Below are 17,003 nucleotides of genomic sequence, written 5' to 3'. Positions count from 1 at the left end.
AAAACCTTTCCTACATCTGGCCCCTAATGACGCTCTTTTCTCGCCTTACTAGGTTTTCCCACACCTCCTGCTTTTCCTTCTCAGCAGTAGTCTCTTTCTTTTTAAGTGACAATGCCACAGCACCCATGATTAATCATGGCTAAATCTAAGTAACAGAGCAAGCACTGATAGAAGCTACATGGAAAAACTATCTCACATCTCTCATTATCCCCAAAGATCCACTCCTCCTGCTTGTTTCCAGCATTCACCATTCGGCTGTATGGCTGAACACTGAGGACACAAATATCACGGGACCAAAATATTGTGGGCAAAGTATTGAGAAGGTAAGTGCATATCGGAAAGTATGGATTTACTATTCCTAACTTCTACCTAACTTGGGACGTTATCAGTAGGTTCTGAATTTACTCGCACAAAACCAGAGAAATTCAGCAGTTATAGTTAGAGCTATTTGAGGTGACTATAACTCGCAGCCTAACATAACTATAACTTGCACCCCCACCATGCACAGTTTTTTCTTCAATAATTTGACTTCTAATGTTTCCTTGATATTTTTATTGATGTGATAAAAGTTATCATGAGTTCTGTAATATCTGAGGTAATTAGCAGTGCATGGTGAGGGTGCGAGTTATATTACCTTAGGCTGCATCCCCTGAGGCCCACTATTATTCCATGAGGGGTGTGCGTGGCCTCCTTCCCCCGGCTGATTTTGGTCCTGGGGACCCCATTCCCCGGGGCATAATAATTTATTTTGGGGGAGTGGGAGGGGGGTTGTGCGGGCCTTTATTCCCTTGCAGATTTCGGACCCAGGGACCCGATCCCCAGGGCCCAGCTTCACTATTTTGTTTCTGGAAGGGTGGCGCGCAGCCCCCCCTCCCCATCTGATCTTGGCCCTGAGGAGCCCATTCCCCGGGGCCCAGCCATCTGTCCTGGGTGCCCCGCTCCCTAAGGTAACTATAACTGGCGCCCTCGCCATGGACTGCTAATTACCCCACAAATTACAGCACTCATGACATCTTTCATAACATCATTGATAATGTCACTGTGACATCGGCAGTAAAATTATTGATCAGATAACTGTGCATGGTGGGGCCGCAAGTTATAGATACCTTAGGGTGCAAGTTACAGTTACTTGAAAGAACTCTAACTTTAACTGCTGAATTTCTATGGTTCTGTACGAGTAAATTCAGAACATAACTATAATGTCCCTGTAACCTTTGGTTTTTAAAGTGAATTTCTAATTGTTTTGTAATTCTATTTCCTAACTATAACGTCCCTGTAAGCTTTGGTTTTTTTCAGTGAATATATATATATACTGTATATATATATATATATATATACTGTATATATATATATATATATATATACATATATATATATATAAATACAATTTCTCTCTTAGGGAATATCCGTTTATAGTCATAGGCACTGAATAGATCCACCCACTTGTGGGGATCACGGGCACTTTTCCATAGTGTATCTTCTTAAGTGTAGTAATTTGCCCTTCTTCACGAAGGCCCTTAGAAACACTTGAGAGAAGGACATTATGCAGCCTGTAGGAACAGGCTACAATGGCCAAATTCTTCAGATTGTTCTTAAAAAAGGGTCAAGAAGCCCATATATATATCGATATATATATCATTTAAAGCCAATACTCTCACCTATTTATTAGGCGCCCCGGGGCAAGTGGGTAGATAACTGTGCTCAGTACAGAGGATGGTGCGCTTATATCAGATGAGAAATACCTCATCACCCTGCAGTCTGATAACAATGGACAAGCTAGTGCAGGTGATGAAAAGCCTACCCAGCGGCAAAGCACCAGGACAGGATGGACTCACAGTTCAGTTTTACAAGGAATATGGTCATCTATTGGCCTCTCACCTGCTGCCATGTTTGAGGAGACAGACGAGAAGTGAGAGCTCCCACTCCACCCTCTGAGAGGCCTTCATGACCACAATATTGAAAACCAATAAAGTCATGGATAAATCTCATTAATATCATCCATTATCCTTAGTAAATATTGACAACAAAATACTAGCCAAGTATTCTCCAATTGGGTGGTGCCAATACTTCCCATCATAGTGCGACCAGATACGTCATGATTTATACTTTTGCCAGATGCAGCCAAGGCCTTTGATTTGCTTGCAATGAAATACATATTTAGCCTTCTGACAAGACTGACAAGACCAGGCTTTTGCACCATATCTTTTAATTGGATGAGGCTCTTGTACCAAAGTACCATCACCTGTATAAGGCAAAATAGTCTCTTTGGCACATTTGGTGATCACAAGGATACAAGCAGTAAGGATGCCCGCTATTGCAACATCATGCTGAAAGGGGGCTCAGTTTCCTGGTATCTTTTTCAGCCGACTACATCACATTGAATGTTGGGAGCCCTGACAACAACATTGAATCACCAATCCAAGATTTTTTCAGATGTCTCCCACTACCAGGGATTTCCATAAACTGGGCCAAGTCAGATCTCTCCCCCTTGACAAAGGCTACTGCCAGGTGTGACCTAGTGTACCCGCTCTGCTGGTGCGACTCCTCTGTAAAATACTTGAGTATATGGATTGTTAGGGACATTGGCCTGGTCCTGCAAAAAATCTATGGCACAACAATGACCTATATAGAGGATTAAATAGATGGATCAAACTTCAGTTGTGGCTCTTCAAAAGAGGCGCCACCCCACCCCCCAATGCCTTGAGACCATCATGGGTGAGTAACCGTGCTTTACAAAAACTGTTTGATTGATTGATCATTGGAGGGTAGCCTGGGACTGGCAGAATAGTTGTTTTATCAAAGGTTTAAAGCCTAGTCACGAATATCCACATCCCATTAAATAAATCCTTTTTCCAGAGTCTGAAAACTAACATCACCCACCTAATACGAGTGAGTAAGCAGTCTAGGTTGAACTGGGAGGTCCTGACAATTCCGTTCGAGCAGGGGGGCCTTGCTGACACCCACAGTTTATACACTCCTAGCAGTTCCCCAACTCCACATCTAGGAGCAGGGTGGTGATACATCGGCCCGCCCAAGACCAGTGACTGGCTACCGAACTTGTTCTACTGAAGGTAGCAGCTACGTATCTACTGGGACCTTATGGACCCAAGTCCAGGTCGAGAGACGTATGAGCCCCCTTTCAAACCTACTTACTACGAGTCAGTGCTAAAATGAAGAAAAAAAAAGATTGCAGAAAGCAAGGAGGAGTTAATGCACCCCAAGATGGTGCACACATCCCTGTAGCTATAGCAAAACCTATTTTCACTGAGACAGCTGCCTCACTGACATAATACTGATACTAATGCAGTGCCAACTATTGTAATAAGCAGAGCGAGGTGCTGCACGGCAGAGACAGTATGCTGCCAAATACTGCTGGAAGCATTTTGGCCCAGATTTAAGAGGGCCTGGCTATATCTAACAACACATTAGCATAATGTTTTCACGTTAATGTAACGTTAGATGGCCAAAAATGCTGCGCCATATCAACAAAGTGGCGCAATGCATGCATTGCACCACTTTGCAACCCTTTGCGCCACATTATGCATGCGCCATGGGCTGTAAAATGGCGCAAAGAAATCTAAAAGATTTCTTTGCACCATTTCTTTGCGGCATTTTTAACACCTGCACAGAGCAGGCGTTAAAAGGAGGCACGTGTAGGAGGCTGGCCTGGTTTGTAGTAGGTACCTAAGGTACTTACACCTTATACCAGGTCTAGTTATCCCTTATTAGTGAAATGTAGGCAGTGTCTAGCAGCTAAGGCTGTCTAGGGGTAGCTGTAGCAGAGCAGCCAAGGCTGAACTAGGAGACATGCAAACTCCTGCAATACCACTATAGTTACACAGTACTCATGCACAATAAAAGACAAAATTCATTGTTACCAAAAATAAAGGTACTTTATTTTAGTGACACAAGGCAAAAAATATCTTAGAGGCAATACTCCTTCTGGAGGTATGTATTATACACAATATGTACACTAGTAACCAAAATCAGGTAAGTAAACAGTCATAGAATAGTGCAAACAGTAGAAAAAACAATAGATTGCAATGGGCCTAGGGGAAACACAAACCATATACTAAAATAGTGGAATGCGAATGTTGAATTCCCTCCTAGGCAAGTGTAGTGTGTAGAGGGGCACTGGGAGTGTAGAAAAACACTAAAGGTAAGTAAAGTATCCCTCCCCAGAGCCCAGGAAAGCAGGAGTAATGTACAGCAAGTTTCCTCAGAACACACTACAAGTCGTGATGAAGAATTATGCAAGAACCAGGCACGACTGCAAGCAACATACAATGGATTCCTGGACCTGAAGACCTGTGGAGAGGGGAGACCAAGTCAAGAAGTCGAATAAGAGTCCAGGAAGAACAGGAGCCCCTGCCAACTTGGAAGAAGGTGCAAAAGTGGATTCTCCGGTTAGAAGAAAAGTACGGAAATGCACCAAAGAAGATAGCTGCGGGTTCCTGCTTGGTGCAAGAGATGTCCCATGTCGAGTTGTTGGAAACAGGCTGTCTGCGTCGCTGGAATCCGCCAACAAGCCTTGGTTCAAGCAAGTACGCGGTTTGCGTCAAAGAGGAGCTGTCTGGACCCAGGAGGGACCTGGGGGTCTCAAAACAGACTGAGGAGACAGAGGGGGCTCTCTGCACTTCAGAGAGCCCTCAGAAGCCCAGACAATGCCCACAGGAGTCCCATAACATGGGAACAAAAAAGATGCAAAGTGTGGTCATTGCAGCACTACACTGGAGGGTCCCACGCTGCCCGAGAACAACTCAGAGGGCTGTGCGTCGCAGGATGGAGTGCTGGGGACCTGCGCTACGCTGTGCACAAAGAACTTTTGGAAGAAGTGCACAGAAGCCCAAGGAGCTGCAGAAGAAGCAGTGCATAGGGATACTGTCGCAGCATGGGGAGGCAAGCTCTTACCTCCAACAAATTTAGACAGGTGGAACTTTGGACAGTCTGGGTCACTTCAGTCCACCACCTGTGTTCTAGGGAGCACGCTCGTTGCCAGGAGAGGAGTCCCAGAGTACCAGTTGTCATCGCAGAAGGGCACCTACTGGAGCAGGGAAGTGACTCCGCCACTCCACAGGAGATTCCTTTGGTTCCTCTGGTGCAGAGTGAAGACAGGCAGTCCTCAGAGCATGCACACCTTTGAAATTGTTGCAAAAGCTAGTTGGAGCTGAAGTTGCAGGTCACAGGAGTCGTCCTGGATACTTTGTTGCACACAGTGGTTCCTGGAGCAGTCTGCAGTTGATCCGACGGTCAGAAAATGAAGCAGAGGAGGCAGAGGAGTCCTGGAGGAATCTTGCAAACCGAATCTGAGGAAGCTCCCAATGGAGAGACCCTAAATAGCCCTGAGAGGGGGATTGGCTACCTACCCAGGTATGCACCTATCTGGAGGGGTGTCTGACATCAGCTGCTGTCACTGGCCACTTAGAGGTCTCCAGAGGGACCCCACACCTTGGAATCCAACCTGGCGTGGTGATTGACAGGGGAGAAGTCACTCCCTTTCCTTTGTCCAGTTACGTGCCAGAGCAGGGACTGGGGGTCCCTGAACTGGTGTAGGCTGGATTATGCAAGGAGGGCACCGTTTGTGCCCTTCAAAGCATTACCAGAGGCTCTGGGAGGATACCCCTCCCATACCTGTAACACCAATTTCCAATGGGAGAGGATGTAACACCCCTCTCCTAAAGGAAATGCATTGCCTGTCGATGAGATGGGAGCAGCTGGGGCTGCAGTGGAAACCACAGAGAGCTGGTTTGGCAGTACTAGTGGTCCATGGTGGAGACCCCCAGGGGCATGGGATTGCCCCCCCAATACCAGATTTGGGTGGGGGGGTCAATTCCATGATCTTAGACACGTCACATGACCATATTCAGAGTTACCTTTGTGAAGCTACATATATGGATTGACATATATGTAGTGCACGCTTATAATAGTGTCCCTGCTCTCATGAAGTCTGAGGAATGGGCCCTCTACAATGCGGGAAGCACCTTTGCTAGTGCAAGGGTGCCCTCACACACAGTAACTTTGCACATAGCCTTCAGTAAATGAAGGTCATACATAAAGGTCACTTATAAATTACTTAGGAACATACATACATACCATTATTCCTGTCGCAAACAACCAAATTAGCAGAATAAGACTGTTTGTGACATAAAAAAACCCCAAACATGTTGGTATGTACAGAGCCTATTTTGAGTTCATATCACGCAAGCCCTCACCGGGTGCACCTCTGGCTTCCAGGTAAGGCCAAAACCTGAGCATGGTAGCGCAGGATCACAGAGAAGGAGCGGGTCAGGGGTGCTTCTGTCTTGACAAAGGCGTGACATGGCTAGTGACTAAGAGGGCCTTGACTTTCCCCTATGACTGACTGTGAGAGGGGAAGGCGAAGATTTTCTGCACCCAGCATGCCTTGTGATATTCTTAGGCAAATGAGGTGAGAGCCCTGCCAGAATAGCTCCAGCGAGCCCATGCCACTCCTCTGAAGGCTCCTGATCTGCATAACCAGAGCATTTTAAATAGGAAGCAGAGTGGCGCAGCGGAAGCGTGCTGGGCCCATAACCCAGAGGTCAATGGATCGAAACCATCCTCTGCTAGCATTGATTGATTTTTTTTCTTGTGAGGACCACTCTCTCGTTTCCACGCTGCCAGAGTGGAAAACAGCAGGCTTGTGCCAGCTTTTTGTGGGAAGAGACTGCTCAACTATCTGTCTCTGCTCAAAGTCAGGGAGACAGATGGTAAGAGAATCAATCCTACACTTCAAAGGAAATGATGCACAGTTATGACCATTAATGAAAGATGGGATTCTCGCACTTCTTTCTGAGCCTGCTTGGAACGTTATTATTCCCTTTTTTCGTCCTGCTATTATCAATCTCCTGTGAATTTCGTGGAGCTGTTTTCTTTCTCAACCCTGCTGTTTTTCCCTTCCTAGCATATATTGATATGCTTATTTCAATGATTTGAACTGCTGCTTTCCCTTTCTCCTTTTCTGCCCAGCTTTTGCATTGGTTTCAATCACCAGTTCCTTAGCTGATGCAAGAAATATTTTCCTGATTTTCATGTTGGTCTATAAACCAAAAATACCTCTGATACTGGTGCAATACAGTCATTGAACTCAGGGTTGTACTGTCTAGAGCTTAAAAAAAACATATGCCAAGGAGCGTAGGTGGTATAGTGGTGAGCATAGCTGCCTTCCAAGAAGTTGACCAGGGTTTGATTCCCGGCCAACGCAGTGCTGATATTTATACATTAAGCAAGCAGTAGCTATTCTAACGCAATATGTTAAAAAAAGAGAAATATCTTGACCAGATTACTCAGCTATTAGATAAATAATAAACAAAGACATAAGCAGATATCCCAAAAGCCCCGTCTGCGACTTTCTGTGATCTGAAATTTTTATATTTTACAAACAGCAGTCACCACTCACAACTGCTGGTAATAAATAGGCTGCAGAGGGGCTGGCAATGAAACGGCTAAGCCCTGGGCCTGACCAGCCTTTAGAACTGCGGCATCTCTGCAGTAAAAAGTGTTTCAGGTCAATATCTCTCCCCTGGAAAAAATGTGCGAGACCCACCACCGATAAATGTGGCAAAAGTCCCCAACATTTTCTACATATTTGTGCTCTTACCTGAAAGCAGCGCCACCTTGTAGTCATCGCAGGCAACTGCAGCATACAACCAAATTTATCCGAGAGCAAGGTGAAAGAAACCCAAGGGAACAGCTCCTGTCTGCAGCAGGAAGGTTGGCTGCTTCAAATGGACAGAACTCCCAGTCCTAAGTCCACTCACGTCCCAAACGCTCCCAAACGGTCATACCGGGCAAGCCCTCACCGGGTGCACCTCTGGCTCCCAGGTAAGGCCAAAACCTGAGCATGGTAGTGCAGGATCACAGAGAAGGAGCGGGTCAGGGGTGCTTCTGTCTTGACAAAGGCGTGACATGGCTAGTGACTGAGAGGGCCTTGACTTTCCCCTATGACTGACTGTGAGAGGGGAAGGCGAAGATTTTCTGCACCCAGCATGCCTTGTGACATTCTTAGGCAAACAAGGTGAGAGCCCTGCCAGAATAGCTCCAGCGAGCCCATGCCACTCCTCTGAAGGCTCCTGATCTGCATAACCAGAGTGTTTTGAACAGGAAGCAGAGTGGCGCAGCGGAAGCATGCTGGGCCCATAACCCAGAGGTCGATGGATCAAAACCATCCTCTGCTAGCATTGATTGATTTTTTTTCTTGTGTGGACCACTCTCTCGTTTCCACGCAGCAAGAGCGGAAAACAGCAGGCTTGTGCCAGCTTTTTGTGGGAAGAGACTGCTCAACTATCTGTCTCTGCTCAAAGTCAGGGAGACAGATGGTCAGAGAATCAACCCTACACTTCAAAGGAAATGATGCACAGTTATGACCATTAACGAAAGATGGGACCCTCGCACTTCTTTCTGAGCCTGCTTGAAACGTTATTATTCCCTTTTTTTGTCCTGCTATTATCAATCTCCTGTGAATTTCGTGGAGCTGTTTTCTTTCTCTACCCTGCTGTTTTTCCCCTGCTGCCAATATATGCTTATTTCAATGATTTGAACCGCTGCTTTCCATTTCTCCTTTTCTGCGCAGCTTTTGCATTAGTTTCAATCTCAAGTTCCTTAGCAGTTGCAAGAAAGTTTTTCCTGATTTTCATGTTGGTCTGTAAACTAAAAATACCTCTGATAAAGGTGCAATATAGTCATTGAACTCAGGGTTGTAATGTCTAGAGCTTAAAAAAAACATATGCCAATGAGAGTTGGTGGTATAGTGGTGAGCATAGCTGCCTTCCAAGCAGTTGACCCGGGTTCAATTCCCGGCCAACGCAGTGCTAATATTTATACATCAAGCAAGCAGTAGCTATTCTAACGCAATATGTTAAAAAAAGAGAAATATCTTGACCAGATTACTCAGCTATTAGATAAATAATAAACAAAGACATAGGCAGGCATCCCAAAAGCCCCGTCTGCGACTTTCTGTGTCCTGAATTTTTTATATTTTACAAACAGCAGTCACCACTCACAACTGCTGGTAGTAAATGGGCTGCAGGGGGGCAGGCAATAAAACGGCTAAGTCCTGGGCCGGACCAGCCTTTAGAACTGCAGCATCTCTGCAGTAAAAAGTGTTTCAGGTCAATATCTCTCCCCTGAAAAAAATGTGCGAGACCCACCAATAAATGGGGCAAAAGTCCCCAACATTTTCTGCATATTTGTGCTCTTAGCTGAAAGCGGCGCCACCTTGTAGTCATCGCAGGCAACTGCAGCATACAACCAAATTTATCCGAGAGCAAGGTGAAAGAAACCCAAGGGAACAGCCCCTGTCTGCAGCAGGGAGGTTGGCTGCCTCAAATGGACAGAACTTCCAGTCCTAAGTCCACTCACATCCCAAACGCTCTCACCGGGTGCACCTCTGGCTCCCAGGTAAGGCCAAAACCTGAGCATGGTAGCGCAGGATCACAGAGAAGGAGCGGGTGGGGGTGCTTCTGTCTTGACAAAGGCATGACATGGCTAGTGACTGAGAGGGCCTTGACTTTCCCCTATGACTGACTGTGAGAGGGGAAGGCGAAGATTTTCTGCACCCAGCATGCCTTGTGACATTCTTAGGCAAATGAGGTGAGAGCCCTGCCAGAATAGCTCCAGCGATCCCATGCCACTCCTCTGAAGGCTGCTGATCTGCATAACCACAGCATTTTGAGCAGGAAGCAGAGTGGCGCAGCGGAAGCGTGCTGGGCCCATAACCCAGAGGTCGATGGATCGAAACCATCCTCTGCTAGCATGGATTGATTTTTTTTCTTGTGAGGACCACTCTCTCGTTTCCACGCTGCCAGAGCGGAAAACAGCAGGCTTGTGCCAGCTTTTTGTGGGAAGAGACTGCTCAACTATCGGTCTCTGCTCAAAGTCAGGGAGACAGATGGTCAGAGAATCAACCCTACACTTCAAAGGAAATGATGCACAGTTATGACCATTAAAGAAAGATGGGACCCTCGCACTTCTTTCTGAGCCTGCTTGGAACGTTATTATTCCCTTTTTTTGTCCTGCTATTATCAATCTCCTGTGAATTTCGTGGAGCTGTTTTCTTTCTCTACCCTGCTGTTTTTCCCTTGCTGCCAATATATGCTTATTTCAATGATTTGAACTGCTGCTTTCCCTTTCTCCTTTTCTGCGCAGCTTTTGCATTTGTTTCAATCTCCAGTTCCTTAGCAGTTGCAAGAACTTTTTTCCTGATTTTCATGTTGGTCTGTAAACCAAAAATACCTCTGATACTGGTGCAATATAGTCATTGAACTCAGGGTTGTGATGTCTAGAGTTTAAAAAAAACATATGCCATGGAGCGTTGGTGGTATAGTGGTGAGCATAGCTGCCTTCCAAGCAGTTGACCTGGGTTTGATTCCCGGCCAACGCCGTGCTAATATTTATACATTAAGCAAGCTGTAGCTATTCTAACGCAATATGTTAAAAAAAAGAGAAATATCTTGACCAGATTACTCAGCTATTAGATAAATAATAAACAAAGACATAGGCAGGCATCCCAAAAGCCCCGTCTGCGACTTTCTATGTCCTGAAATTTTTATATTTTACAAACAGCAGTCACCACTCACAACTGCTGGTAGTAAATGGGCTGCAGGGGGGCAGGCAATAAAACGGCTAAGTCCTGGGCCGGACCAGCCTTTAGAACTGCAGCATCTCTGCAGTAAAAAGTGTTTCAGGTCAATATGTCTCCCCTGGAAAAAATGTGCGAGACCCACCACCGATAAATGTGGCAAAAGTCCCCAACATTTTCTGCATATTTGTGCTCTTACCTGAAAGCAGCGCCACCTTGTAGTCTTCGCAGGCAACTGCAGCATACAACCAAATTTATCCGAGAGCAAGGTGAAAGTAACCCAAGGGAACAGCCCCTGTCTGCAGCAGGAAGGTTGGCTGCTTCGAATGGACAGAACTTCCAGTCCTAAGTCCACTCACGTCCCGAATGCTCCCAAACGCTCATACCGGGCAAGCCCTCACCGGGTGCACCTCTGGCTCCCAGGTAAGGCCAAAACCTGAGCATGGTAGCGCAGGATCACAGAGAAGGAGCGGGTGGGGGTGCTTCTGTCTTGACAAAGGCGTGACATGGCTAGTGACTGAGAGGGCCTTGACTTTCCCCTATGACTGACTGTGAGAGGGGAAGGCGAAGATTTTCTGCACCCAGCATGCCTTGTGACATTCTTAGGCAAATGAGGTGAGAGCCCTGCCAGAATAGCTCCAGCGATCCCATGCCACTCCTCTGAAGGCTCCTGATCTGCATAACCACAGCATTTTGAGCAGGAAGCAGAGTGGCGCAGCGGAAGCGTGCTGGGCCCATAACCCAGAGGTCGATGGATCGAAACCATCCTCTGCTAGCATGGATTGATTTTTTTTCTTGTGAGGACCACTCTCTCGTTTCCACGCTGCCAGAGCGGAAAACAGCAGGCTTGTGCCAGCTTTTTGTGGGAAGAGACTGCTCAACTATCGGTCTCTGCTCAAAGTCAGGGAGACAGAGGGTCAGAGAATCAACCCTACACTTCAAAGGAAATGATTCACAGTTATGACCATTAACGAAAGATGGGACCCTCGCACTTCTTTCTGAGGCTGCTTGGAACGTTATTATTCCCTTTTTTTGTCCTGCTATTATCAATCTCCTGTGAATTTCGTGGAGCTGTTTTCTTTCTCTACCCTGCTGTTTTTCCCTTGCTGCCAATATATGCTTATTTCAATGATTTGAACTGCTGCTTTCCCTTTCTCCTTTTCTGCGCAGCTTTTGCATTGGTTTCAATCTCCAGTTCCTTAGCAGTTGCAAGAACTTTTTTCCTGATTTTCATGTTGGTCTGTAAACCAAAAATACCTCTGATACTGGTGCAATATAGTCATTGAACTCAGGGTTGTGATGTCTAGAGTTTAAAAAAAACATATGCCATGGAGCGTTGGTGGTATAGTGGTGAGCATAGCTGCCTTCCAAACAATTGACCCGGGTTTGATTCCCGGCCAACGCAGTGCTAATATTTATACATTAAGCAAGCTGTAGCTATTCTAACGCAATATGTTAAAAAAAAGAGAAATATCTTGACCAGATTACTCAGCTATTAGATAAATAATAAACAAAGACATAGGCAGGCATCCCAAAAGCCCCGTCTGCGACTTTCTATGTCCTGAAATTTTTATATTTTACAAACAGCAGTCACCACTCACAACTGCTGGTAATAAATGGGCTGCAGGGGGGCAGGCAATGAAACGGCTAAGCCCTTCTGCCCGACCAGCCTTTAGAACTGCAGCATCTCTGCAGTAAAAAGTGTTTCAGGTCAATATCTCTCCCCTGGAAAAAATGTGCGAGACCCACCACCGATAAATGTGGCAAAAGTCCCCAACATTTTATGCATATTTGTGCTCTTACCTGAAAGCAGCGCCACCTTGTAGTCATCGCAGGCAACTGCAGCATACAACCAAATTTATCCGAGAGCAAGGTGAAAGAAACCCAAGGGAACAGCCCCTGTCTGCAGCAGGAAGGTTGGCTGCTTCGAATGGACAGTACTTCCAGTCCTAAGTCCACTCACGTCCCGAACGCTCATACCGGGCAAGCCCTCACCGGGTGCACCTCTGGCTCCCAGGTAAGGCCAAAACCTGAGCATGGTAGCGCAGGATCACAGAGAAGGAGCGGGTGGGGGTGCTTCTGTCTTGACAAAGGCGTGACATGGCTAGTGACTGAGAGGGCCTTGACTTTCCCCTATGACTGACTGTGAGAGGGGAAGGCGAAGATTTTCTGCACCCAGCATGCCTTGTGACATTCTTAGGCAAATGAGGTGAGAGCCCTGCCAGAATAGCACCAGCGATCCCATGCCACTCCTCTGAAGGCTCCTGATCTGCATAACCACAGCATTTTGAGCAGGAAGCAGAGTGGCGCAGCTGAAGCATGCTGGGCCCATAACCTAGAGGTCGATGGATCGAAACCATCCTCTGATAGCATGGATTGATTTTTTTTCTTGTGAGGACCACTCTCTCGTTTCCACGCTGCCAGAGCGGAAAAAAGCAGGCTTGTGCCAGCTTTTTGTGGGAAGAGACTGCTCAACTATCGGTCTCTGCTCAAAGTCAGGGAGACAGATGGTCAGAGAATCAACCCTACACTTCAAAGGAAATGATGCACAGTTATGACCATTAACGAAAGATGGGACCCTCGCACTTCTTTCTGAGGCTGCTTGGAACATTATTATTCCCTTTTTTTGTCCTGCTATTATCAATCTCCTGTGAATTTCGTGGAGCTGTTTTCTTTCTCTACCCTGCTGTTTTTCCCTTGCTGCCAATATATGCTTATTTCAATGATTTGAACTGCTGCTTTCCCTTTCTCCTTTTCTGCGCAGCTTTTGCATTGGTTTCAATCTCCAGTTCCTTAGCAGTTGCAAGAACTTTTTTCCTGATTTTCATGTTGGTCTGTAAACCAAAAATACCTCTGATACTGGTTCAATATAGTCATTGAACTCAGGGTTATGATGTCTAGAGTTTTAAAAAAAAATATGCCACGGAGCGTTGGTGGTATAGTGGTGAGCATAGCTGCCTTCCAAGCAGTTGACCCGGGTTCGATTCCCGGCCAACGCAGTGCTAATATTTATACATTAAGCAAGCTGTAGCTATTCTAACGCAATATGTTAAAAAAAAGAGAAATATCTTGACCAGATTACTCAGCTATTAGATAAATATTAAACAAAGACATAGGCAGGCATCCCAAAAGCCCCGTCTGCGACTTTCTATGTCCTGAAATTTTTATATTTTACAAACAGCAGTCACCACTCACAACTGCTGGTAATAAATGGGCTGCAGGGGGGCAGGCAATGAAACGGCTAAGCCCTTCTGCCCGACCAGCCTTTAGAACTGCAGCATCTCTGCAGTAAAAAGTGTTTCAGGTCAATATCTCTCCCCTGGAAAAAATGTGCGAGACCCACCACCGATAAATGTGGCAAAAGTCCCCAACATTTTCTGCATATTTGTGCTCTTACCTGAAAGCAGCACCACCTTGTAGTCATCGCAGGCAACTGCAGCATACAACCAAATTTATCCGAGAGCAAAGTGAAAGAAACCCAAGGGAACAGCCCCTGTCTGCAGCAGGAAGGTTGGCTGCTTCGAATGGACAGAACTTCCAGTCCTAAGTCCACTCACGTCCCGAACGCTCATACCGGGCAAGCCCTCACCGGGTGCACCTCTGGCTCCCAGGTAAGGCCAAAACCTGAGCATGGTAGCGCAGGATCACAGAGAAGGAGCGTGTGGGGGTGCTTCTGTCTTGACAAAGGCGTGACATGGCTAGTGACTGAGAGGGCCTTGACTTTCCCCTATGATTGACTGTGAGAGGGGAAGGCGAAGATTTTCTGCACCCAGCATGCCTTGTGACATTCTTAGGCAAATGAGGTGAGAGCCCTGCCAGAATAGCTCCAGCGATCCCATGCCACTCCTCTGAAGGCTCCTGATCTGCATAACCACAGCATTTTGAACAGGAAGCAGAGTGGTGCAGCGGAAGCGTGCTGGGCCCATAACCCAGAGGTCGATGGATCGAAACCATCCTCTGCTAGCATGGATTGATTTTTTTTCTTGTGAGGACCACTCTCTCGTTTCCACGCTGCCAGAGCGGAAAACAGCAGGCTTGTGCCAGCTTTTTGTGGGAAGAGACTGCTCAACTATCGGTCTCTGCTCAAAGTCAGGGAGACAGATGGTCAGAGAATCAACCCTACACTTCAAAGGAAATGATGCACAGTTATGACCATTAACGAAAAATGGGACCCTCGCACTTCTTTCTGAGGCTGCTTGGAACGTTATTATTCCCTTTTTTTGTCCTGCTATTATCAATCTCCTGTGAATTTCGTGGAGCTGTTTTCTTTCTCTACCCTGCTGTTTTTCCCTTGCTGCCAATATATGCTTATTTCAATGATTTGAACTGCTGCTTTCCCTTTCTCCTTTTCTGCGCAGCTTTTGCATTGGTTTCAATCTCCAGTTCCTTAGCAGTTGCAAGAACTTTTTTCCTGATTTTCATGTTGGTCTGTAAACCAAAAATACCTCTGATACTGGTGCAATATAGTCATTGAACTCAGGGTTGTGATGTCTAGAGTTTAAAAAAAACATATGCCACGGAGCGTTGGTGGTATAGTGGTGAGCATAGCTGCCTTCCAAGCAGTTGACCCGGGTTCGATTCCCGGCCAACGCAGTGCTAATATTTATACATTAAGCAAGCTGTAGCTATTCTAACGCAATATGTTAAAAAAAAAGAGAAATATCTTGACCAGATTACTCAGCTATTAGATAAATAATAAACAAAGACATAGGCAGGCATCCCAAAAGCCCCGTCTGCGACTTTCCATGTCCTGAAATTTTTATATTTTACAAACAGCAGTCACCACTCACAACTGCTGGTAATAAATGGGCTGCAGGGGGGCAGGCAATGAAACGGCTAAGCCCTTCTGCCCGACCAGCCTTTAGAACTGCAGCATCTCTGCAGTAAAAAGTGTTTCAGGTCAATATCTCTCCCCTGGAAAAAATGTGCGAGACCCACCACCGATAAATGTGGCAAAAGTCCCCAACATTTTATGCATATTTGTGCTCTTACCTGAAAGCAGCACCACCTTGTAGTCATCGCAGGCAACTGCAGCATACAACCAAATTTATCCGAGAGCAAGGTGAAAGAAACCCAAGGGAACAGCCCCTGTCTGCAGCAGGAAGGTTGGCTGCTTCGAATGGACAGAACTTCCAGTCCTAAGTCCACTCACGTCCCGAACGCTCATACCGGGCAAGCCCTCACCGGGTGCACCTCTGGCTCCCAGGTAAGGCCAAAACCTGAGCATGGTAGCGCAGGATCACAGAGAAGGAGCGGGTGGGGGTGCTTCTGTCTTGACAAAGGCGTGACATGGCTAGTGACTGAGAGGGCCTTGACTTTCCCCTATGACTGACTGTGAGAGGGGAAGGCGAAGATTTTCTGCACCCAGCATGCCTTGTGACATTCTTAGGCAAATGAGGTGAGAGCCCTGCCAGAATAGCTCCAGCGATCCCATGCCACTCCTCTGAAGGCTCCTGATCTGCATAACCACAGCATTTTGAGCAGGAAGCAGAGTGGCGCAGCGGAAGCGTGCTGGGCCCATAACCCAGAGGTCGATGGATCGAAACCGTCCTCTGCTAGCATGGATTGATTTTTTTTCTTGTGAGGACCACTCTCTCGTTTCCACGCTGCCAGAGCGGAAAACAGTAGGCTTGTGCCAGCTTTTTGTGGGAAGAGACTGCTCAACTATCGGTCTCTGCTCAAAGTCAGGGAGACAGATGGTCAGAGAATCAACCCTACACTTCAAAGGAAATGATGCACAGTTATGACCATTAACGAAAGATGGGACCCTCGCACTTCTTTCTGAGGCTGCTTGGAACGTTATTATTCCCTTTTTTTGTCCTGCTATTATCAATCTTCTGTGAATTTCGTGGAGCTGTTTTCTTTCTCTACCCTGCTGTTTTTCCCTTGCTGCCAATATATGCTTATTTCAATGATTTGAACTGCTGCTTTCCCTTTCTCCTTTTCTGCGCAGCTTTTGCATTGGTTTCAATCTCCAGTTCCTTAGCAGTTGCAAGAACTTTTTTCCTGATTTTCATGTTGGTCTGGAAACCAAAAATACCTCTGATACTGGTGCAATATAGTCATTGAACTCAGGGTTGTGATGTCTAGAGTTTAAAAAAAACACATGCCACGGAGCGTTGGTGGTATAGTGGTGAGCATAGCTGCCTTCCAAGCAGTTGACCCGGGTTCGATTCCCGGCCAACACAGTGCTAATATTTATACATTAAGCAAGCTGTAGCTATTCTAACGCAATATGTTAAAAAAAAGAGAAATATCTTGACCAGATTACTCAGCTATTAGATAAATAATAAACAAAGACATAGGCAGGCATCCCAAAAGCCCCGTCTGCGACTTTCTATGTCCTGAAATTTTTATATTTTACAAACAGCAGTCACCACTCACAACTGCTGGTAATAAATGGCTG

The 17,003-nt window shown here is 46.3% G+C and overlaps 3 non-coding genes across 3 annotated transcripts; all 3 read left to right on the top strand.

Annotated features, from left to right (window-relative positions):
* The first annotated feature begins 13,524 nt into the window (after window positions 1–13,524).
* TRNAG-UCC (transfer RNA glycine (anticodon UCC)) lies at window positions 13,525–13,596 on the top strand. Its single transcript has one exon. It is a non-coding gene; the product is annotated as a tRNA-Gly (tRNA).
* A 1,522-nt stretch (window positions 13,597–15,118) lies between these two features.
* TRNAG-UCC (transfer RNA glycine (anticodon UCC)) lies at window positions 15,119–15,190 on the top strand. The gene has a single exon. It is a non-coding gene; the product is annotated as a tRNA-Gly (tRNA).
* A 1,523-nt stretch (window positions 15,191–16,713) lies between these two features.
* TRNAG-UCC (transfer RNA glycine (anticodon UCC)) lies at window positions 16,714–16,785 on the top strand. The gene has a single exon. It is a non-coding gene; the product is annotated as a tRNA-Gly (tRNA).
* Window positions 16,786–17,003: the final 218 nt, after the last annotated feature.

The sequence above is a fragment of the Pleurodeles waltl genome, unplaced genomic scaffold, assembly GCF_031143425.1.
Source record: "Pleurodeles waltl isolate 20211129_DDA unplaced genomic scaffold, aPleWal1.hap1.20221129 scaffold_69, whole genome shotgun sequence".
NCBI lineage: Eukaryota > Metazoa > Chordata > Amphibia > Caudata > Salamandridae > Pleurodeles > Pleurodeles waltl.
This window is presented reverse-complemented; position numbering and strand designations above follow the sequence as displayed.